This window comes from Rana temporaria, chromosome 2 (genome assembly GCF_905171775.1).
Source record: "Rana temporaria chromosome 2, aRanTem1.1, whole genome shotgun sequence".
NCBI lineage: Eukaryota > Metazoa > Chordata > Amphibia > Anura > Ranidae > Rana > Rana temporaria.
In genome coordinates, this window is record NC_053490.1 from 305,222,966 (window position 1) to 305,246,456 (window position 23,491).

At 46.2% G+C, this 23,491-nt stretch overlaps 1 protein-coding gene across 1 annotated transcript in view; it reads left to right on the forward strand.

Annotated features, from left to right (window-relative positions):
* The first annotated feature begins 16,549 nt into the window (after positions 1–16,549).
* TEKT2 (tektin 2) overlaps positions 16,550–23,491 on the forward strand; it is a 43,924-nt gene continuing 36,982 nt past the window's right edge. The window contains exon 1 of the mRNA XM_040337322.1: positions 16,550–16,655. The gene's annotated coding sequence lies outside the window, so the exon portion shown is untranslated. The remainder of the gene's footprint in view (positions 16,656–23,491) is intronic.

A 23,491-nucleotide genomic window follows, 5' to 3' on the forward strand; every position in this document is an offset into this window, starting at 1 on the left:
CCACTGGTATTGTGGTTAATTTTGTATTGAGAATTCTATCCTAAACAATATCCTTACCCTCTAAACGGACTGCAGATCTGGGGTGCTTTTATTTATCAAATGTATTATACATGCATCTTTTCTTGAAGCAGATTGAAATGTTTTGTTTGACAAGTTAGGCCCCATACACACGATAGAATCCATCCGCTGAAAAATCCCAGCGAATGGGTTTCAGCGGATAGATCCTATGGTGTGTACACTCCAGCGGATCTGTTTCCGCGGATATTTATCCCCTGGGATGGATTTCCAGCGGATAAATATTTGATGACATGCTATCAAATCTATCCGCTGGAATCCATCCCAACGGATGGATCCGCTGGTCTGTACAGACTCACCGGATCCATCCGTCCGAAGGGATCCCCCGCATGCGTCGTAATGATTCGACGCATGCGTGGAATTCCTTATATGACAGCGTCGCGCACGTCGCCGCGTCATAATCGCGGCGACGGCGCGACACGTCATCGCCAGAGGATTTCGGCGCGGATTTCGATTCGATGGTGAGTACACTCCATCGCATGGAAATCCGCGCAAATCCTCAAGAGGATTTATCCGCGGATACGGTCCGCTGGACCGTATCCGCGGATAAATCCTCTCGTGTGTATGGGGCCTTAGACATCCATTCTAGGAAAATAACGGATCGTCAACTGAGTGCATGACTTAAATACAGAGTCGGCGGGATCTGGCTTTCTCTATATTTTGTGTCTAGGAATAATGTGCCAGGCCATTGGGATAGTATAGTGATGCAGGTTTTTCATCCTGCTTCTCTTCTTGTTCAGCAATTAAGAACTGTGATTTATGGGTTTAACAATGTGTATGTGTCTTTTGCAGGAGATGAGTACTAATATCATTTTAAAGCATAGTATATCAGAAATGATGCATACTTTTACAGTGGTAAACCTCCTATTGCCAAACGTTTACACAGGTATAACATTCCAATGAGACTAGTCGTCCTTTGTAGAGGTTTTATGTACAGATATCCAGTTTAATTTGTTGACTTTATTTATACTTGCTTCTTCGCTTAGTTTTTTAAAGGTAGTGTGAGTAATTCCACTACAATTGAAGATATTTAGTTATTTATAACATTCAATATCTACATGTATTCACATTTTGAATACAAAGGGAGCAACAAATAAATCCTGTTTTTGCATTGGGTTCTGATTTAAAGCAAGGTTCTTTAGCTGTATGCTAGAGGAATGGAACCTTTCCATCCCATGCAAGACTTCAACAGCCACTTTCATGCTGCATTTAACCACTTTTTTGGATTAACAGAAACCGCTACTAATAAAAATATGGAGGTTGCCATTGCTGACCTCTTATGAAAACGCCTTCTTTGCCTTCAGTGCTATCTGGTAACTACGCAGTTCAGGAAGTCAGAACATCTAAACTGTATAGTTGTTCTCGGTCACTGGCTCAGTGGTGAAGCCATTGGGTCAATAGCCAGAGAACAGGAATATTTAGAACAAAGCATTTTCACTAGGGGATATCAACAATAGCAAGCTACTTATATCTCAAAGTAACAAATTCCTTTTAAGCATCATTTGCCCTTAACTTGTCTGTATGGAGGAAAGGATTTTGGTCAATGAAAGGCATGGAATCCACCTCCTCCTTCCTTTTTTTTTTTTTTTTTTTTTTTTTTAATAAAGAGTTACTCGCACTTGTTTCAAGAGACCAATTGCTGGAATCATTTTTAACTGTGGAAAACTGTTCCAGTCCTTTGTGTATTTTTAATTTATGTTTTAGTTCTGGGGAAACAAACATTCCAGTTAAAGCGCTTGAAACTCTCCCTAAACTTTTAAAAAAATGCTACCACCTTCCTGATCATGTTGAAATGTTCTGTTTTTTCTATGGACATATAAATGTACTCATCAATACAGCTGCTAGAGATTCACTGGAAACTCTTATATTCTCAAGACATTACTTTTCCATTCGCTATAATACCATTCAGTTAATACCACATAACCTTTTACCTATCCACTAGTCAGGGAATAACCCCCTCACTAACATTTTAACATCATTCACTTTTTTGGCATTCTAATAATAGGATGTCGCAAATCGATAACAATGATTTACATGGTGAAGTAATTTATACCAGCCAGAGTTTGTTCTTTCTAGAGTCAGAATAGTGAAAGCGGATTGGTGACTGAGAAACGGTAATTGATGGTTGGACTTTAGAGGCAGGACAGGAATATCAAAAAATATAAATTTTATTACAAAAAATAGAAAATTTACAAAACAGATCAATAAAAAAACATATATCATATATCCTATATGTTTTTTTTTATTGATCTGTTTTGTACATTTTCAATTTTTTTGTAATAAAATTTATATTTTTTGATATTCCTGTCCTGCCTCTAAAGTCCGACCATCAATTACCGTTTTGAGTCATTTTTTCTTCTTTGTCTTCTAAATTTACGGATGTGGCAATGTGAGTGCTTTCCCCTTCTTCCCATTTTTTTTATTCTGATTGGTGACTGGTTGCTATAGATGACCAAACTTTGCGCATTGCTCTTTCCTTTATGAATTGGGCCCACAAGTGTAACAATGTGCATTGGCTCATTTTCAGTGCTAAAATCCTGTTTTCCAGTGTGGAAATTAAGTAGGTACATTTTAAAGGTGTTCATTGCTGCTACTTTAAAAGCTTCACTGCCAGAGGACCATTTGCAGGAACCCAAGTAGTGTAGTGGTTAATCTGTCTTAATAGGCTAAATGAAAGAGCGGTACACTTTGAAGATCTTCATTTGGCTATTGGGTCATCATTTTTATTATCTGGGTACTATATACTTATGTTGCTTGTAACTACTACTTCAAAAGGCTTATGCCATCACATTCTAGCCCTCGCAGTACAGTACCTGCAGCCTATTTCCTGAGCCAAAACTGTCACTGGACCCCACTGACAGAATTTATACACCTTCCATTGTCACCATGCCATTCTGCCTACTGGAACTATTGTGTTTTACTTTACACATTATATGTATTTTTTGTTTGTTTTTCTTTGCTTATTCTCTGTTTGGGTTGTTAATGTTGCTTGCATCAATTTGGAGTGTAACTTTCACTAATTCCTGCAATAAAAATATAAATTGAAAACTTCTCCCTTGATTCATTTCATGAAAACTGGAGCCAACATGTATCGTATAAAATCAGTTGTTTTTGTACAGAGATCTCGTGAGGTGTTGGTGCAGTCCATATACAATAGCTTTGATGCCTGATTAGGTATGTAATTCCAAGGATTAAAGTGGAAAAAAAACCTGACAGGAGTTTTGCATATATCATTCTCTAAATCATAGAGACCCTACCATCAACTTTAAAAAAGTTGCAGGTAAAAACACAGTAAAGTCAATTATTTTAAATGTTTACTTTGACGCGTTTTTCCTTTCGGTACAATATTTTTTATTCACTTGCAATGTGCCTTTGAACTTACTAGAAAATGTTGACTACTCCAGGAAGAGTCACTTTTTTAATACAGGCCCCCTCCCTCCCCTTTTCTGAGAGTGTCTGCTGTTTGTACTGACTTAATGTCTCTGCCCCATCCAACCCATAAGATTCTTTACAGCTCTATAAAAGTTAGACTATTCATCCACCGCCCCATCCTCTTCCTTTTTTTTATCCTCCAGACTACAGGATCATTATAGCAAGAAAAAGACAGATGGCTTGTGACAGATCTTGAGTCTTCTAGGGCTGCTGACATCACATCCAAGATGGCAGCGCCTAGCGGCAGTCTTGGGGATTTTGGATATATACACAAGAGAGACTTTTACAGGTCAATAAGATGCATAAAAATGATTTACAATTTAATATTATGGAACCCACTTTTTGTAACTGTTCCCATTGTTGTCCTAGCCCATGTCGCATGAGTATTATACTGACCTCAGAAATTGTCAGGGAATTTGTTACTTTCAACCAGCTTTCCATTGCAAAAACAAACAGATAAATACAACCTTAGTTAAAACTGAATTGATGTAAAGTGTTGGTAGTAGGTTAAAAGAAAAGAGTACTTAAAGTGGAGTTCCACCCGTTTTTTGTTTTTTTCCTATAAATCTTAAAAAAAAAATTGAAATTTTTTTTTCCTAAAAGGGAGGTTGCTGTGCGGAAGTAGCTCTTCTGCCTCTTCTTTCACCGCGGTGGATCTTCTGGCTCGTCCTACGTCGCTGTGTCTTCTTGTGAATGAGCCGCGCTGCCTTCTGGGAACTGTGTGTATCCCAGGAGGCAGTCACCCATTCACAAAGAGATGTGCGAGTCGCGCATACGCAGAAGGAAACGTGCAGTGAAGCCTTAAGCTTCACTACCCGTTTCCCTTAGTAAAGATGGAGGCGCCAGGACCCAGCGATCGCCGTCGGGGGACTGACATCGCGGGCCACTGGGACAGGTAAGTGTCCTTATTAAAAGTCAGCAGCTACACTGTTAGTAGCTGCTGACTTAAATAAAATTGCGGGTGGAATCCCTCTTTAAGGTTTGAAGTACTCCAAAAAAAGTTATTGTACTTCCATAAATGCACACAATATCGCAGTTCAATAGTTAACTTGAACTGCTTTCTCAACAGTTAACTCATAGCAAACTACTCCCTGTAAAGCCCCTTGGATCCTATACTGAGTCTATACATGGGACTTAAAATTCTGCCCAAGTCACGGTTACATTTAAACCCTTGTTCAACCATCAAATGCCAGCACTTCTGTGGGGGGTAGAGGCTGTGACATTTAAAAGTTGAATGCTGGGGCTGAATGTGTGGACAGGATTTAATCTCCCACTACATAGCATCCAAAGGGGCTCTATAGGGACATAGCACTTCAAATTGATCCCTGCTAGGTAGGGTAGATGCAGACATTGAAAGGTTCTTGCGCTTCAGCACTGTTCCCACCTTTTCAAATGTTTTTGGCCAGGTCACTTCAAAGCTTTCTTTAGCTCCAGTTTGGGAATACAGCAGATTCTAAAGAGGAAGTGTATACTGCGCATGTTATGAGTCAGAAACTGCAAAGAAATCTTAGTACCCTTCCAAATGCATCAATGCAAATTTGGATGACATTGTTTCTGTGCTATCAACTTTTTAAGGTACTAGTTTTTCTTTCCGAAGTCTACTAGTTGGCAAAAGGATATAGAACCCTTGGATGAAGAGGAGTGGGCTTGTGTTGGCGCTGCATGAGGTCTCTCTTTCCCCATCCCAAAGGTTGACTCAATGCTTCATATTACATAGGACTCATTATACCCCACAAAAACATTATGCTTTAGGGAAATCTATAACACCGATCAGTGGCGTCACTGGGGGGGCAACAGGGGGCCATGACCCCCCAAAATTATACTGTGCCCCACCATGTGCTCCCCCAATTAAAGCAGTTTGTATATGTAGATGCAGGTGTTCTGCATCTTGCTGGAGCCGGCACCAAGTTGACACAGGTTCTCCTGAGAGGGAGAGCATCCCTGATAGTTCCTGCGGGGGATTTCTCCCTCTCCCTCTGCTCACTGACTTGCATAATGTGAGCAGCGCTCGCATAGCCATGGCTGCCTGATCTGCTCCCTCCCCCCGCATCCTCATTGGCAGGGAGGAGAGAAAGTTGCAGGAAGGACTCCACCAGCACTGTGGGGTGGGGGGGCAAGCCTTTCATGATCTCAGAGACCGTGAAGAAATCGGGCTGATTTCTACTGTCTGTGGGACAGGAGAATCAGCCTGCAAATTCTGAGTCTGGTGAGATGATGGAAGGCTGAGCCGAGTGTCTGTGACACTCTTACACAGCCCAGTGAACACACCCACCCCCCTCGGTCCCCTCGCGGACAGGAGAGCAGAGAGGAATACAGCTCCTTCCACCCCTGTTCTTCCTGTGTCCTCCAGTCCCACCCACACTATCCCTGGCATGCAGCTGTATCTGATGAGAGGGGATGTCATACCAGTGTGAACCCGGTCAGAGATGGTATTCTGCATACCTTGGTTGTAACTAATGGTTATTTGAGTTACTGTTGCCTTTCTATCGTCTCAAACCAGTCTGCCAATTCTCCTCTGACATTAACAGGGGTGGATCGGGGTGGGGGCAACTGGACATTTGCCCGCTCCCTCAAAGAAATTCTTACCAACTCCGAAACACAGCCACCCTTCTAAACTAGTTGGCCCGAACTGGTTACTAGGCCCACCCCGCCTGGCAGCTAGCAGCCAGTAATGTCACAGTCTCACTCTCCTAGTGCTGCATAGCTGGCTCCTTCCACCTCCTCTGGCATTCAGCGGCATTAGAGAGAATGACTTGGCAGTAGGGAGGGAATGGTTGGTGTGTGATCTTCATGCCAGTGTCTCCTCCGCTCCATCTCGGGCGCCCGTGGCCCACCACTGCTAGCCGCCTCCAGAGAGAGTGACTTGTAGCAACTGGCCTGACCTTTTCTGTTTGTGTGCTACTGCTGGCTGGGAAGGCTCAGATCCACGGCTGCCTGAGTTCTTCTCCTCTCGCCTGAACGACTGTCTGAGGAACCAGGGTGGACCACTCACCGGAGCCCAGCCTCAGAGAGGGTATAAGGTGAGGATTGGATGGAATAGTAGTATACAGTAATGAATGAGAAGGTGAGTGACACAAATGGGAGAGGGGGACAGTAAATGAAGGAGGTGACACAAGTGGGGGACAGTAATTAATGAGAAGGTGACACAAGTGGGGGACAGTAATTAATGAGAAGGTGACACAAGTGGGGTACAGTAATGAATGAGAAGGTGATGCAAATAGGGGACAGTAATGAAGGAGGTGATGTAAATAGGGGACAGTAATGAAGAAGGCAACGCAAATAGGGGACAGCAATGAAGAAGGTGACACAAGTAGGGAACCGTAATGAAGAAGTTGTCACAAGTGGGGGACAGTAATGAAGGAGAAGGTGACATAAACAGGGTATAGTAATGAAGAAGGCGACACAAGTGGGGGATAATAATGAAGGTGACACAAGTGGGGAACAGTAATGAAGAAGTTGTCACAAGTGCGGGACAGTAATGAAGGTGACACAAGTGGGGAATAGTAATAAAGAAGATGGTGACACACGTGTGAGGGGTACAGTAATGAAGGAGAAGGTGTCACAATTAGGGGACAGTTGAGAAGAAGATGACACAAGTTGGAGGTCAGTAATGAAGGAGAAAGTGACACCAATAGGGGACAGTAATAAACAAGGTGACACAAGTGGGGGACAGTAATAAGGAAGAAGGTGACAAGTGGGGGACAGTAATGAAGGTCACACAAATAGGGGACAGTAATGAAGAATGTGACACAAGTGGGGGACAGTAATAATGAAGAATGTGACACAAGTGGGGGACAGTAATAAGGAAGAAGGTGACACGAGTGGGGGACAGCGATAAAGAAGAAGGTGACACAAGCAGGGGACAGTAATGAAGAAGGTGACGCAAGTTGTGGACAGTAATGAAGAAGGTGACACAAGTTGTGGACAGTAATGAAGAAGAAGGTGACACAAGTAGGGAACAGGATAAACGTGTCACTGGTCAGCAAGTGATGAAACAAGTTAGTACTGTATGCAGGGCCACTGATTGGGCAGTACAACCAGCCCTGTTGTACCGGGCCCTGTTAAGCAGGGTGCCCGGGAAACTTTAAAGTTATTTTTGCCTAAATAAATAAAATGTTTTTTTTCTAAACTATACCCTGCTCTACTTGCTAATCAGAGGGTAATTACATTTTCCTGGGCCTCATCAGGTCAACATAGGGGGCCAGGAGTATTTAAAAAGGAAACAAGTGACCTGTTGGAAACCATAACTGCCTTGACCAAGCCTCCATCCCTATTGTAATAAAATATAAGAAAAGGGCCATGGGACTTTAAATGAGGCATGGACGGGCGTATAAAGTTATTTAGGATATCAAGGGTAGATTGTCTGTCACAGTCCCATCAGGGAAATCTCTGTGGCCAAAAAGAATTGCTAGGTAATCAGTCCGAAAAAAGAAAATCAAAAAGTCAAATATAAAATTCATAATGTAATATGTATCATAATATATAATACAAAGATCATGCAGACAGAGGCATAATACATGTAGTAATAATCACATTGGCATATTTAATATTCAAAAGCCAAGACATGACTAATAAAAGCAATCACAATAAATTGACATACAGATACAGTACATGATTATTCAAAAAAGTTTTTTAAAGAGAACAGTTTGATGAAATACATAATTGGGCAAGCTTATCTTGGCATCCCTGAACATAGACTCGACACGTTTCTATGTCATCAGGAGTGGGGTGCGTAACAATTAGCTAGAAAAAAAGGGGGGAATAGATGAACAGACAAGTGAGTCAATGCGGCCTCAATGGTGGGTCATGGTTGCAACAAAAACGGGTCTGAGGGTATGATACATTACCTATAGGCTAAGAACAAAAAGGGTGGCCCAGGCGTTCCAAAAAATGGAATGGGATGATAGTCCTGGAATAAACTGTCTCCCCCGAAGTTGAGGCGGGGATGGATCCCCCACAGTCCAAGGACACTCCAATCAAGAGGAGAGCCAAGGATAGGATGCTGTGGGACATCAGCCAAGGATAACAGGGGCAGCCACAGCATAATGCCAAAAGGTGAGATGGGCACACATGGGGGACACATTTGAGTACTGGTAAAAGAAAAAACGAAAGTGAATGAATAAAATATCATATCAATCACTGTGGGGTCATGGGGTGTGTGTCCTAAAGTAGGAATCCTCAATTACATGTGAGTGTGGATACATGGAGCCTCTCATGAGATGGAAATGTGTGGAGTGATAGGGGCCCAGGAGATGACAGCAGAGGAGGGACTTTTTTCCTTTTTCGGGTGCAGGCAGACAAGCCGATGCGCTGCCCATGATATAGTTCCAGCCGCAGCTACCCACTGCCTATGGTTTCCCTGGTGGAGTGATTCTTCTCTAAACTGCTCCTGTACATTTCTCCCTCAGTAAATTCCGTGAACGGAGGGAGAGATTGATGTAAGGTGGGTAGGCTGAGAGGGCAGGAGCAGGCTTAATCCAAAGGCAGGGCACAGCCTCAGGCAAGTGGCAGCTAACACTGTGCACAGCAACACTGACTTCTAAGGAAGGAAGGTATACTCCCCTCCCTGACTCCCCACTGTGTTTGCCTATGATGATGATCAGAGCACAGCAGATGCTCTATGGCTCTGTCTATGGACGTCCGCTCCATAGCGCAAGGGAGAGCACTTGCCCCCCCTTGAAACCAGTGCCATGATCCTCGGGGAGAAAAACAGCGGGCAGGAAGCAAGGCAGCGGCACAGCAAATCCAATTAGAGCCGCTCTCTTCTAGCTATAGCTGACAGGGAGGATAAGGGGGCGATCAGGGGAGATATACAGTACAGCCAGCTTGCGGCTCTCCTCTCCCTGTCACAGCGCCGCTGCTCCATTTAGCAGAGAACTCGGTAGCAGCACTGTGACAGGGAGAGGAGAGCCGTGGGCTGGCTGTACTGTATATCTCCCCCGATCAACCCTTCCTCCTCTCTGTCAGCTGGAGCTAGAAGAGAAAGAGAGCGGCTCTAATTGGATTCGCTGTGTCGCTGCCTTGCTTCCTGCTTTCCTCGCCATGATTGGCCACAGCAAAGAGCCAATCAGAAGATTCTGGGGACTGGGGGCATCATGGGAAATGTAGTCCCTTAAGAGTCCACAGACACCATGCTAAAGCCCCCAGCATGCAAGAACTCTGCTGGGGGGGGGGGGGTTACAAGAGGAAAAAAGAGGATACTGTGCTCATGCTGGGGGAAGCCAGAGAGATAGCCACGGTGTGCTTGCACCAACCGGAGAGCCACGCTGTACCCACGCCAACCAAAGAGCCACGCTGTACCTGCACCAACCAAAGAGCCACGCACCAACCAGAGTGAGTGAAAGTCCAGCCAGAGGGATCACTGTTGCGGTTTCGCCAGGTCTGGTAAGAGGGCCTGTTAGCCATTATCCATTACTGTTCCTAGGGACTGAGCCATTAGGAAGTGTCTAACCTGATATCCTCCCATCTATGCTGGGGGCAATTATTGCAGAAAATGACACCAAATGCTGGGAGTTTTTAGTGCGGAAACCGACCCCAGTGCTGAGGGTCATTATTATGTACATTGGTATAGATGCTGAAGTTTTTATTCTGGGGGGTTATTGTTGCTACTGCCACCAATGCTGGCGATTTTTATTGCGGAAACTGACAGCAAAGCTGGACATTGTTATTGCAGAAACTGGCACTGATCCTGGGGGTTGTTATTTCCTTGGGGGGGCCTCCATTTTTTATGATATTGTTATTCAAAGTTGCTAGTTGCTTGATAGTTGCATCAGGTTTCTCAAACCTTTGCATGCCTGCGCTTTATGTGATAATGACTAAGCCCCTCCCTTTCATGACATTGTCAAAAAGGGACCGAGCATGGATGACCTTAAAATGATGCCTCCCCACCCCCTGAAAAAAGTTCAGCGGGCGCCCATGGCTCTGTCACAGTGTCACATGCTGTCGGGTGCTAATTTTGTTAACTTTATGGCTGTACTGTGTGTTACAGATTATAACACAGTACAGCCATAACAGTCAGCATTCAACAGCAATGTGACACTGCCATAGAGCATCTGCTGTGCTCTGATCATCATAATTATGATGGTGATGATAATCATAAGCATGAGATGCTTGGTTACATTTGTGTTTGGGGGCAGTAGATGGCTGAGCTGTGTTTTTAAGGCCCCCAACCACCATGGCCGGTGGTAGGCAATTTGGCGCCCTAGGCAAGACCAGCTATGTGCGGCCCCCCCCCCAAAACAAAGAATGTCCCTCCTTGGTGTCACTGAAATAAAAAAGTCCCTTCATTTGTGGTTTCACTGGAAGGACGTACGTCCTTCTGTCTGTGTTGTCAAGAGAAAAATTGTCCCTGCGTCCATCATATGTTTTGTGCACCAGAACATTTTATGGGGTGGGGTGGTAGGAAGCTGGCAGGGGGGATGAAGATGACAGGGGGTATGTTGGTAGGAAGCTGACAGGGAGTATGAATATTATAGTAAAGGGAATGAGATCGCGCTAAAATTATACAGTGACAATAAATGGTGAAAAAGTTCAAATCAATATAGATAGTCCCGCCACACAGGCAAATTCATAAAACAATCTCCCAGGTGCACCAACGAATCCACAAGAAGAGTGCTTGAAAGGAAAGATCCTCCACCAAGGTTACAAAGGGCCTCTTACCGGATGGAATTGATCTCCAGATTATAAGAGATCTCACACAGCATGATAAGAGGTACTGGGATGATATCACATAGGCAGCCACAACACTGGAATCCTTATCAGAATATGTCCTCATTTAGCCAGGAGCTCCCATTAGAACATCCACAGGTATGCAAAAAACAAAAAGGCTCACATAGTGTAAAATCCTTTTTTTTAATAGTAGGAAGTAAATGAAATCGCACTTACATGAAATGTATTAAAAACGAGCACATAAAAGCCGGCCAGCTTTGGAAACACAGCCCGTATCCGGGTAGAAGGTACGCGGTGACGTCACCGCGTACCTTCTACCCGGATACGGGCTGTGTTTCCAAAGCTGGCCGGCTTTTATGTGCTAGTTTTTAATACATTTCATGTAAGTGCGATTTCATTTACTTCCTACTATTTAAAAAAAGGATTTTACACTATGTGAGCCTTTTTGTTTTTTGCATACCTGTGGATGTTCTAATGGGAGCTCCTGGCTAAATGAGCACATATTCTGATAAGGATTCCAGTGTTGTGGCTGCCTATGTGATATCATCCCAGTACCTCTTATCATGCTGTGTGAGATCTCTTATAATCTGGAGATCAATTCCATCCAGTAAGAGGCCCTTTGTAACCTTGGTGGAGGATCTTTCCTTTCAAGCACTTTTCTTGTGGATTCGTTGGTGCACCTGGGAGATTGTTTTATGAATTTGCCTGTGTGGCGGGACTATCTATATTGATTTGAACTTTTTCACCATTTATTGTCACTGTATAATTTTAGCGCGATCTCCTTCCCTTTACATTTGTCTTTGTGTAGTATAACACTTTTTGATCGCAGCTTCACACATTTTTGTAAAATAAGCGCAATATTTTTTTTGTACTATGAATATTATAGGGGTGGGTGGTAGGAAGATGACAGGAAGGATGGAGATGACAGGAGTGGGTGGTAGGGAGGTGACAGGGAGGATGGAGATGACAGGAGTGGGTGGTAGGGAGATGACAGGGAGGATGGAAATGACAGGGGTGAGTGGTAGGAAGCTGACAGGGGTGGGTGGTAGGAAGCTGACAGGGGTGGGTGGTAGGGAGATGACAGGGGTGGGTGGTAGTGAGATGACAGGGGTGGGTGGTAGGAAGCTGACAGGGGTGGCTGGTAGGGAGATGACAGGGGTGGGTGGTAGGAAGCTGACAGGGGTGGCTGGTAGGGAGGTGACGGGGAGGATGGAGATGACAGGGATGGGTGTTAGGGAGGTGACAGGGAGGATGGAGATGACAGGGGTGGGTGGTAGGGAGGTGACAGGGAGGATGGAGATAACAGGGATGGGTGCTAGGGAGATGACAGGGAGGATGAAGATGACAGGGGTGGGTGGTAGGGAAATGACAGGGAGGATGGAGATGACAGGGGTGGGTGGTAGGGAGATGACAGGGGTGGGTGGTAGGGAGATGACATGGAGGATGTAGATGACAGGGGTGGGTGGTAGGGAGGTGACAGGGAGGATGGAGATGACAGGGGTGGGTGGTAGGGAGATGACAGGGAGGATGGAGATGACAGGGGTGGGTGGTAGGGAGATGACAGGGAGGATGGAGATGACAGGGGTGGGTGGTAGGAAGATGATGGGGAGGATGGAGATGACAGGGGTGGGTGGTAGGAAGGTGACGGGGAGGATGGAGATGACAGGGGTGGGTGGTAGGGAGGTGACGGGGAGGATGGAGATGACAGGGGTGAGTGGTAGGGAGGTGACGGGGAGGATGGAGATGACAGGGGTGGGTGGTAGGAAGGTGACGGGGAGGATGGAGATGACAGGGGTGGGTGGTAGGGAGGTGACAGGGAGGATGGAGATGACGGGTGGGTGGTAGGAAGGTGACGGGGAGGATGGAGATGACAGGGGTGGGTGGTAGGGAGGTGACAGGGAGGATGGAGATGACAGGGGTGGGTGGTAGGGAGGTGACGGGGAGGATGGAGATGACAGGGGTGGGTGGTAGGGAGATGACAGGGGTGGGTGGTAGAAAGGTGACGGGGAGGATGGAGATGACAGGGGTGGGTGGTAGGGAGGTGACGGGGGGGATGGAGATGACAGGGGTGGGTGGTAGGGAGGTGATGGGGAGGATGGAGATGACAGGGGTGGGTGGTAGAAGGCTGACAGGCTTTAGAGGTAGGGTGGTGGGATGCCAGGAACAGGGGGATGCCGAGGAGCATGATGATGACAGGGGACAGTAGGTGGCATCATAGCATTAGATCTGTGTATGAGGTCAGCGGGAATGTTCGGGGCACCCCTGTTCTGGCAGGTCTTCCAGACTTCCACACTACGGCTGTCCATCCAGGAGAGGAGTTCAAGGAGCTGCTCAGCGGCGACGGCAGTCATCATTAACCGCGCTCTGCACATGGTAGGAGATCTGCAGAGTGCGGGAGAAGGGGAGGAGACGGGGGAGGGGGAGCACATGGATCCACCCACTGACTGGATGATCGAGGTTGTGACAAGCTCCCAGCGCCGCCGCCTCCTCTCCCTCCACAGGACTGCGCGGTAAGGACTACTACTACTACTGTCAGTCAGTGTCACACATTGAGGGAACCAGCAGTGGCCGTGGCTGCGCCCTAGGCGGCAGTGCGCTCTATGCGGCTGCCTATTTCGCCTAGTGGTAGCGCCGGCCCTGCCAACCACTCCAATTTAAGAACTCATTTCCCAAGCTTTCCACTTAGATCCATTGGTGAATTTTTTGTACATACCTTCATGTAGGTCTACAGGGACTGGATGTAAATGTACCTCTGTCTGTTTATATCCACCTAATTCTGGGTCTGTTCCAGGGGCAGCAAACAGATCAGCATTGCGCCCCATTTGGAGCACTGGTCTGCTCAGTTCCAGAAAAAAATGGGAAAAGGACTGCATCCTTTTCTAACATGACAGATCAAACAGCCTGATGTAAATGGATACATTTATAACAGGCAGGAGAAAAACAAATATGATTTGAGGACAAGGCTGCATTTTTTCGAGGTGGGGGGGGGGTCGGAGGGCCCTGTTGGGTAGGCTGTATGGGGCCCCATGATTTCTAACAGTGGCCCTGACTGTATGATACGTAACGTTAAATACAGTGTAAGCAACACCTTATGTTCTGGCAGTGCCCCTCCTGAGACTAGACTCTGCATTCACGCCTGCATCAGCAAGACATTTTGTCCACATCTAACGCTCGCTGGATATTTTCTCTTTTTCAGACCAGTCTCTACAAACCTTAGAGATGGTTGTGCGAGAAAATCGCAGCTTAGCATTTTTTGAAATACTCAGACCAGCCCGTCTGGCACCAACAATTATGCAATGTTCAAAGTCACTTAAATCCCATTTCTTCCCCATTCTGATGCTTGGTTTGAACTTCAGCAAGTAGTCTTCACCACGTCTAAATGCCTTATAGCGGAGGTTCCGCGGGTTTTGCTTTAATTCATGGTAATATAGCTAGCAGGCTACTACTCACCTGCTAGCCGCTCGTACGTCCGTCCGCTCCGTTTTCGCAAAAAAAGAATACCTTATAAAAAATAGTCCTGGCCTTTTCCATCTTGCTTGTGGGCATTTTGAATCCCACAAGCAAACACTTCCTGGATTCCTAATCACATGACGTGCTTTGCGAGTCATGTGACCCGCGTCACGTAACACTCGAGCTAGCGCGAGAATACACGCCTAGCTATTTCGGATGGTCTCCTGAGAGTGTTGAAACGTCACTCCCAGGAGACCTTGCGCACAGCTTCCAATTACGCCTCGTCTGGGAAAAGGAGCGACAAGCCCACTCCCCGCAGGGAAGAAGACCCGGAAGTGAGGCTAAAGACAGGTAAAGGGTTCAGATAGGGAAAAAAAAAGACAACGCTAGAGGCATGTTATAAGGCTGCAATAAAGTTAAAGGGTCACTAAAGGACATTTTTTTTTGCCTAAAATTAATGTCTGCAAGGTAGACAGACAGAATAGTGTAATGATTCTGTTAAAAAACGAGTAAATACCTATTAAATTCCTTCATCTATATCACCTCCGGCGTTCTAGTTTCTGTTCTCTCATTCACTTCCTGGTTTGCGGTGCTCGTTCATGTAAGAACTACATTTCCCAGTATGCATTGCAGCACGCCCAGTAATTCACACCTCCTTGAGGTCTCTAACATGTAGAGAGCATCCTGCCGCACAGATGTAGTTCCCAGGAGGGGGTGAGCACGTTACTCACCACCGCAGTAAAGCCTCCCATCACGGTGGTCAGTAACAATCAGACAAGCAGGAAGTGAACAGAACAGAGAAGAAATAGAGCAACTTCTGAGCAAAAACGAACAATGAGGAAGTGAAAAGAGGAATGTCTGTAGGTAAAGGATGCTTATTATGAAAAAAAATGTTTTCCTTTACAACCCCTTTAAAGCGGGAGTTCACCCATAAAAAATGTTTTACCCTTAGATTCCTGCTCATTTTGTCAAGGGGAATCGGCTAGTTGTTTTAAAAACGAAGCCGTACTTACCGTTGTAGAGAGCGATCTTCTCCGCCGCTTCCGGGTATGGTCTTCGGGACTGGGCGTTCCTATTTTGATTGACAGTCTTCCGACGGTCGCATCCATCGCGTCACGAGTAGCCGAAAGAAGCCGAACGTCGGTGTGGCTCTATACTGCGCCTGCGCACCGACGTTCGGCTACTTTCGGAAAATCGTGACACGATGGATGCGACCGTCGGAAGCCTCTCGGAAGACTGTCAATCAAAATAGGAACGCCCAGTCCCGAAGACCATACCCGGAAGCGGCGGAGAAGATCGCTCTCTACAACGGTAAGTACAGCTTCGATTTTAAAACAACTAGCCGATTCCCCTAGACAAAATGAGCATCCATCTAAGGGTAAAATGTTTTATTTCCGGGTGAACCTCCACTTTAAGTTTGAGGGTGAACCTCCGCTTTAATGCATTGAGTTGCTGCCATGTGATTAGCTGATTAGAAATATGTGTTATCAAGCAATTGAACAGGTGTTCATTTTAAAGTGTCCAGTGTGTGTGTGTGTGTATCTATCTATATAGTGTGTGTGTGTGTGTGTGTGTAACAACCTCTGCTCCCTCACAATAAAATGGGAAATCCTGACACCTCTTCCAGGTTTAGTTTCTTTTTATATATTTATTTTGTAAGATCTTTGAATTCTTCATCAGCTGCATCTCAGCATCAGGTTAACTAAACTCCACATAAAGTGATTGGTAACTAACTGAGCCAGTAAACAAAACACTACAGGCAAGAGCTGCTTGTTCTGAAATTCTGATGACCTGCACAGATCCCAGGCAGGGCTCGGTCACCCAGGTCTCATATGCTCAATAGCAGTCTCCAGTTTCTTGCAGCATTATTCACAACACAAGGATTCCAGTGACACCTCGTTACCAGGACACTGTATGTAAACATTCCCGCTCATCGCTGATTGGCTGCTCTCCGTTCCCCTGGAAACGGCATTACAGACGCCGGTGTGGGCAGCAGATCGAGGTTTTGCACGAGCCGCTGATAGACGTCGGTAAGTGTCTTGGCTGTCATGGAAGGACCGGGGGTCGCTCTTCTCCCTCCATGCCGATCTGGGGGAGTAATTCTAGGAATGATTACTATTGTCAGGCTGTCAGCGGTAACATGTAGTTCATAGACTGTGGTGGTTGATATAAACTGTATTGGACGGTGGAGTATCACATAGTAACCAAGTTGAATGTGCTATACAAGAATTCTGATTGGTGCTGCGCTTTGCTCCTTAAACAGTTTATGTATTATAAAATATGAAAGGTTCATTAAAAGAAAACCTGCCATTGTTGATCTGTCTGAAAGTGCTAGTTGGCTAGTGGTTTTAGGGGCTACATTACCAACCTAATGGTGGCCATACACACTTCTATTTTATTATCCAATCGCTATGCAATGTGATCAAAATCATCAAATCTGCAAACAGTTAAATAGCCATAACGTCTCGTCGATAAACTCAATTTAGATCAATCAAGCTGCGCCAATCGGCAAGGGCATGAAAATGATCTATTGTTTTGCATTGATCTGCAACATTGAGATGCTCTAGTCAATAATGTGATCATATTTCAATAGACCAATTAGAAGATTGCATGGTGTGATCAATAACTTGCGATCATATCTTCCAACTACTGATCAAAATCCAATTCCCCATGTGTGGCATATTGGTTGAATGGCTTGTAAATAATAGATCAATTATACCTATCAGGAATGATCAGAAAATAAATCAATTATTTATCTAAACGTGTATGGCCATCATAAGATTCTGGACACACAAGGGATCAGCTTCCATACATACTTTTCCACTGTTTGTTAACCCCCCCAAAAAATAATACAGATCCTGGCCCCTAAGGCAGATTACATAGCGCAGTGCTTGTGCTGTGTAATCTGCCCCCCTCTAAACTGTAAAAAATAAACTAAAAAAAACCTTGAATCTGCTACTTCCTGTATGCCCTCTCTGCGCTGACCACAAAAATCGGGGCTGCTCAGCCCTGATCACTGTGGTCAGAGTACGTTCCCTGCATGCTGTCCCCTCTGCTCTCCTCTCTCCCCCTCAACCTCTCCTTCCTGCCTGCCTGTCTTAAAATTGTCACTCTATTAGAGGCTGGCACAGCACACTATGAAAGTTGTTTTTAAAAAACAAGCATTCTAAATACCAATTTTGAGTTGTCTTCAGGCCGGTCTCGAGTCCCGCAGAAGCCATTCATCTGTGCTGTAAAGCGGCCGCAAGTAATGTGACCGGTCTGAAGATCAAAATTGGTACTGTATTTAGAACGCTCTTTTTTTAAAACAACTTTCATAGTGTGCTATGCCAGCCTCTAATAGAGGGGTTACTTAGTCTTCTATAAATGGGTTCACAAACACTTTAAAGACAACTGAACTCTGGAAGTTGTGCCCAAACAATCAAGCAGAGGTTATAGGACTAGCTACCGGTGTGACCTGTGCTCTCTCTTCAGTTATCTTTTCCCCATTACTGACTTATCATGCCTTGTTCTGCATTGTGTCTTTGTATAGAGGAGGCCATCTTGGTTGAGGCAAAGATTTTGCCTCCTCCTGTTAGAACTTGAATAGTGAGCAGCACAGCCTTGACATCGCCAAATCTCCTTAGACTAGCGGTCAAAGGTAGCAGTGACTTAAAGTGGTTTAAAGAGTCAAGTTTTTTTTAGCTTAATGCAGTCTATGCATGAAGGTAGAAAAACCTTCTTTGTGCAGCCCCCCCCCCCCCCCCAATACTCACCTGATCTTCCTCTGAATCCAGCAATGTACACGAGAGCTGAGCTTCTCTCGGGTCTCTTATTGGCTCCTGCTACTGTCAATCACAGCCAGCGAGCCAAAAAGGAAAGAGTGGGGGGCAGGGCCGAGCTGCAGCTCTGTGTGTTTTATGAAGGCATAGAGCAAGCAGCTTACTATTGGGTGCACAGGCTGAAGAGGAGGAGCCAGGAGTGGGGACCCGACTCTTTTCGGGAGATTGGAGATGCTCTGTGCAAAACCACTGCACAGAGCAGGTAAATATGACATGTTTGTTATTGAAAAAATAAATAAAGTTTAATGTCACTTTAATCTTATGCTACCATATGTACTGTAGCACCCTCTAGTGTGTGCTACTAGAGTTTCGAGTAGGTGAAAGCATATTCTGGCCAGGAATAACCCGAATCACTGAATTGGGTCAGGGTCATTAGAGGGCAGGGCTGCATGACTCATCCTTGCAGCACTCTGGTGCCTCCCCCTGGTGTCTGGAATGTTGGAGAACCTTCTAGCACTAGAGGGCGGGGAATAGGAGGAGCTGCCATGAATATTTATGGAGCCTCAGCCAATCACCAGATGTGGGCTGGCAGGAGACTGAGACAACCTAATAAATAGGCCTATGCTATCCCAGCAAGGAGGGTCGGGTGTAAGATTTAGTAACAGGGCTGAGGAGAGGCTGTCTCGGTGGCACTTAAAGAGACTGCCTACCGGGGAGGGGGGGGGGGTGCTCAGGAAAGCTGGCCTGAAAGGATCCTAACACAGGAAGCAGTGGAAAGATTCATGCTGAAGAAGCAATGGGTAGGAGCAAGTTGAGGCAGTGAGTATATCAGCATGGTGCAGGGACAGACAAGGGAAGAGACTGCCAGCTTTAGCACTGCTCTCTTGAAGACCGCGGTGTGCCAAGTCTTCATCTAACCTTGCCCTGGGAGGTCTCCAAGTGTGTGCGCGCCAGTTGGGCAGGACTGAGGTGAAAAGTCAGTCAGGAGGACAGAGAGTAAGATCAGCCAGGTGTGGCTGGCGGTAGCCAGATGGGCTTGCATTTTCTGCAAGCAAGTGGAGCTAGTATCAGTGGCCACAGGGAAGCAGAAGGAAAGATGTCATGCTGGTCACTCACATTGCACTTCTTTTGTCAAGGGACTCAGAGTTCCTGCCTGTAATGGGCCTTTGCTGAACTAGCAATATCCTGCTTGTTCCAAAGGAGTGAGCAGCAGGTGCTGAGTAGTGGAAACCAAGTTTATGCAGGTGGAAGGAGAAAGAGGACTTTTTTTGTAAATAGAGAGGAAGTTGTCCATTGTTCAGTGTTTTAGACATTCTCAAGTTGGGCATCCTATATTTCCCTACCCTATCCAAGTTATCAACCCCTAATAAAACATCAAAAACAAGCCAAGGACTGTTTTCTGCATTGGAATGTGTGAAGAAAATGCTATGTGACTGGCTGTGCAGCAGTGGGGACCCAGGACATTAGCAACTCGTGGTGCTACACATACACAGCATAATTCCTGTTGATCTGGCTGAAATTCAAGCCATTGGTGGCTCTGTGAGCACCATCTTGTTTGATTTCATAATCAATGGATCCAGGCTCTAGGTGGGAAATTCTGGGCCAAACAGTAGCTGCATCCAATCGGATGCAGTTACTGTTCAGGTATTTAGATTCCCATGGGGGAATCGAGTGATTTTCTTCCATTCTCCCTGTGGGCTGAACAAAGGAAATCTAATTGTGTATTGCTAGTATTACACTATAGATTTCCAGCTATGATGCTGTAGGTAGAGCCTAGGCAACCTCATATACCAGGAAACACCATTGCTATTTTTCAGGAAGAAAACCATTTAAGCACAATTAACATTTCTGCATTTTCCTTAAACATAGTAAATCTTCATTTTTTGCAACTAAATAATTTGAGCCAAAAATTGAGCACAACTTGCCACCCCACCCCAGACCTGTGTGCTTCTTGAACGTGTAGCTGCAGTACTTACTCCTATACCAGAATGATGGCACTTCTTTATCTGTGTTATCTTTCCATCTGCAGCCTTCTGACTACATTGTTAAAGGGGAGTTCCAGCCATTTGTATGTTTATTAAAAGTCAGCAGCAACAAAAAGTGTAGCTGCTGGCTTTTAATAAACAGGCACTTACCTGCTCCAGCGCTCCAGCGACGCGCCGGCCGGTGCTCCGCTCCTCTCCCCCCCTCCCCGGCCGGCGTCTTCATTTTCAGTGTGGGCACCCGGCCGTGACAGCTTTCGGCTTCACGGCCGGGCACCCACTGCGCATGCGCGAAAGCGAGCGGCGCGGCACTGCGCATGCGCGAGCGGCGCGGCCCGGCGCCGCGCCGTGTAATTGGCCAGGAGATCGCCTAGGACCTGTGACGTGTCCTAGGCGATCGCCTACAGCAGCCACTTCCTGAAGGCGATTAAGCTTAGTCATCTACAGGAAGGAGGAAGTGGGACAGGAAGTCCCACTCGTGCTGAAGCCCCCACTCCCCCCCCCAAAAAATTACATGCCAAATGTGGCATGTAAGGGGGAGAGGAGTGGGTTAAGAGGAAGTTCCAAATTTGGGTGGAACTCCTCTTTAATGAGAAGCAGCAGGCTGATGAGATTAACCCTCTGCACAACTCTGCTCTCTCCTCCTATTATCATGTTTCTCATCAGTGCATTTGCATGTAGTTCATCTGATTGGCTTCCAGTGTTGCTCTGCCTGAGCTTTGCTGTACAGGGCATTGAGAGAGGTTAATACCAAAGCCAGCCATACGTGGATTGAAATTCAGTTGGTTCAGTAGGGACCAGCCAAGATTTGTTCCATCTATGGACAGGCTGTTGTACTAAAGTTGATTCATTGATCGGCTTGGGTACAACCAGCCTGTCTGATTTTTTTTACATATGATTACTGCTGGCGGCTATACCCGCTAGCAGTAATCATTGTGTTCTGCTGACCAGGAAGGCTCCCCACGCCTCCCTGCTGACAGAGCAAAATAGTGCTGCAGGATGCATTCCCCCATCTACACTGACTTTGTTAATGGGGGAATCAAGAAATTTTCTTTCCTTCAGCCCATGGTAAAAGGAAAGAAACCTGAATCATTCAAATCATCTGTGGGCTACTTTTAGGCCCCTTTCACATGGGGCAGATCAGTAATGATCCGCCCCGTGAACCTCGGCTTACTCAGCGGGGATCGCTCCGTTGATCCCCGCTGAGTCGGCGGATGACAGGGCGGTCCCCGCACACTGTGCAGGGACCGCCCTGTCTTTTCTCCGCTCTCCTCTATGGGGGGATCGGATGAACACGGACCGTCTGTCCGTGTTCACCCGATCCGCCAGACGGATGGAAAAGTATGTTTTTCCTCCGTCACACTTTGGCGGATCGGAGCGGGTCGGATGTCAACGGGCATGTCACCGCTGACATCCGTGGCTCCACAGAGGAGCACAGAGCGCCCATTCAGGTCCGCCTAAAAAACACGGTCCGCCCGTGTGAAAGAGCCCGAAGTCGGATTTGGGTGCATGCAAACATTTACATTTATATACATTTATGCCGTGTACACACGATCGGATTTTCCGCTCAAGCTTGGCTTGCATACACACGGTCACACAAAAGTTCTCTGAACTTTCGACCGTCAACACTACGCAGAGCCGAGAAAATTAAGTTTAATGCTTCAGAGCATGCGTCACATTGTTTCCGAGCATGCGTCGGAATTTTGTGCGTCGGAATTGCTACAGACGATCGGAATTACCGATAGGAATTTTTTCCGTCTAAAAATTTGAGAACCAGCTTTCAAATTTTTGTTGGCGGGAATTCCGACAGGAAAAGTCCGATGGTGCCTACACACGGTCGGAATTTCCGTCCAATAGCTCATAAAACTTTTCTTGTCGGAAAATCCGATTGTGTGTACGCGGTAACTTTTTTAACCCCTTGACGACCACTGCACACACATATACATCGGCAGAATGGCACAGGCAGGCAAATAGGCGTACAGGTAGGTCCCTTTAAATTTGCCACCTTGAGGGAGCGTGACCGCGGGTCCTGCGAACTCCATGTTTGCCGGCAGCCCGCGATCGTGAGACAGAAAGGCAGAACAGGGAGATGCCTATGTAAACAAGACATTTCCCTGTTCTGCCTAGGGACATGACAGGGATCTACAGCTTCCTGTCATTAGGAGCAGTGATCGCTGTCATGTTAGTTGTAGCCCATACCCCCCACAGTTAGAATCACTCCCTAGAACACACTTAACCCCTTAATCAACCCTTTCAGAAAGACTGGCTTAACTTTAAGGCGGCGTAGCGTATCGCATATACGCTACGCCGCCGTAAGTCAGAGAGGCAAGTGCTGCATTCACAAAGCACTTGCCTCCTAAGTTACGGCGGCGTAGCGTAAATGGGCCGGCGTAAGCACGCCTAATTCAAATGAGGAACAGGGGGGCGTGTTTTATGTTAATGACTAGTGACCCGACGTGATTGACGTTTTAAACGAACGGGGCATGTGCCGTCCGTGGACGTATCCCAGTGCGCATGCGTCGGATAAAATGCCTAAGATACGTCGAACACTACCTACTACGTGAACGTAACTTACGCACAGCCCTATTCGCGTACGACTTACGCAAACGACGTAAAAAGATACGCTCGTTCCGACGTCCATACTTTGCATGGGCTGCGCCACCCAGAGACCAGCTTTATCCTTACGCCGGCGTACGTCTTCCGTAAACGGCGTAACTAATTGCGACGGGCGTACGTAGGTTCGAGAATCTGCGTATATAGCTCATTTGCATATTCATTTGTATCTATACGCCGGCGTAACTCTACGTGAATCTAGCTATTAGTGTTTAACTTGTGTGTTTTTTAGGCATTGCGGTGCGGCTCAGGTGCGAATTCAGGTCCATTATCTTCTATGGGCACGCATCTGATTTCCAGATGTGTTCATTTCTCATCAGGATTTCTCTCATTCTCCTCAATACACTTCCCCCCTCCCCTCTCCCCCTCCCCTCTCCCAATTCGCAGCTAAAACGGAGATGATCTGCTGAACAGCTCTCCTATCTCTTTGCAGAGATTGGAGAGCTGGAATTCGCACCGCACAAGTGTGAACCCAGCCTCAGTGTTCAGCTTGCAATTACCTGTGCTCAT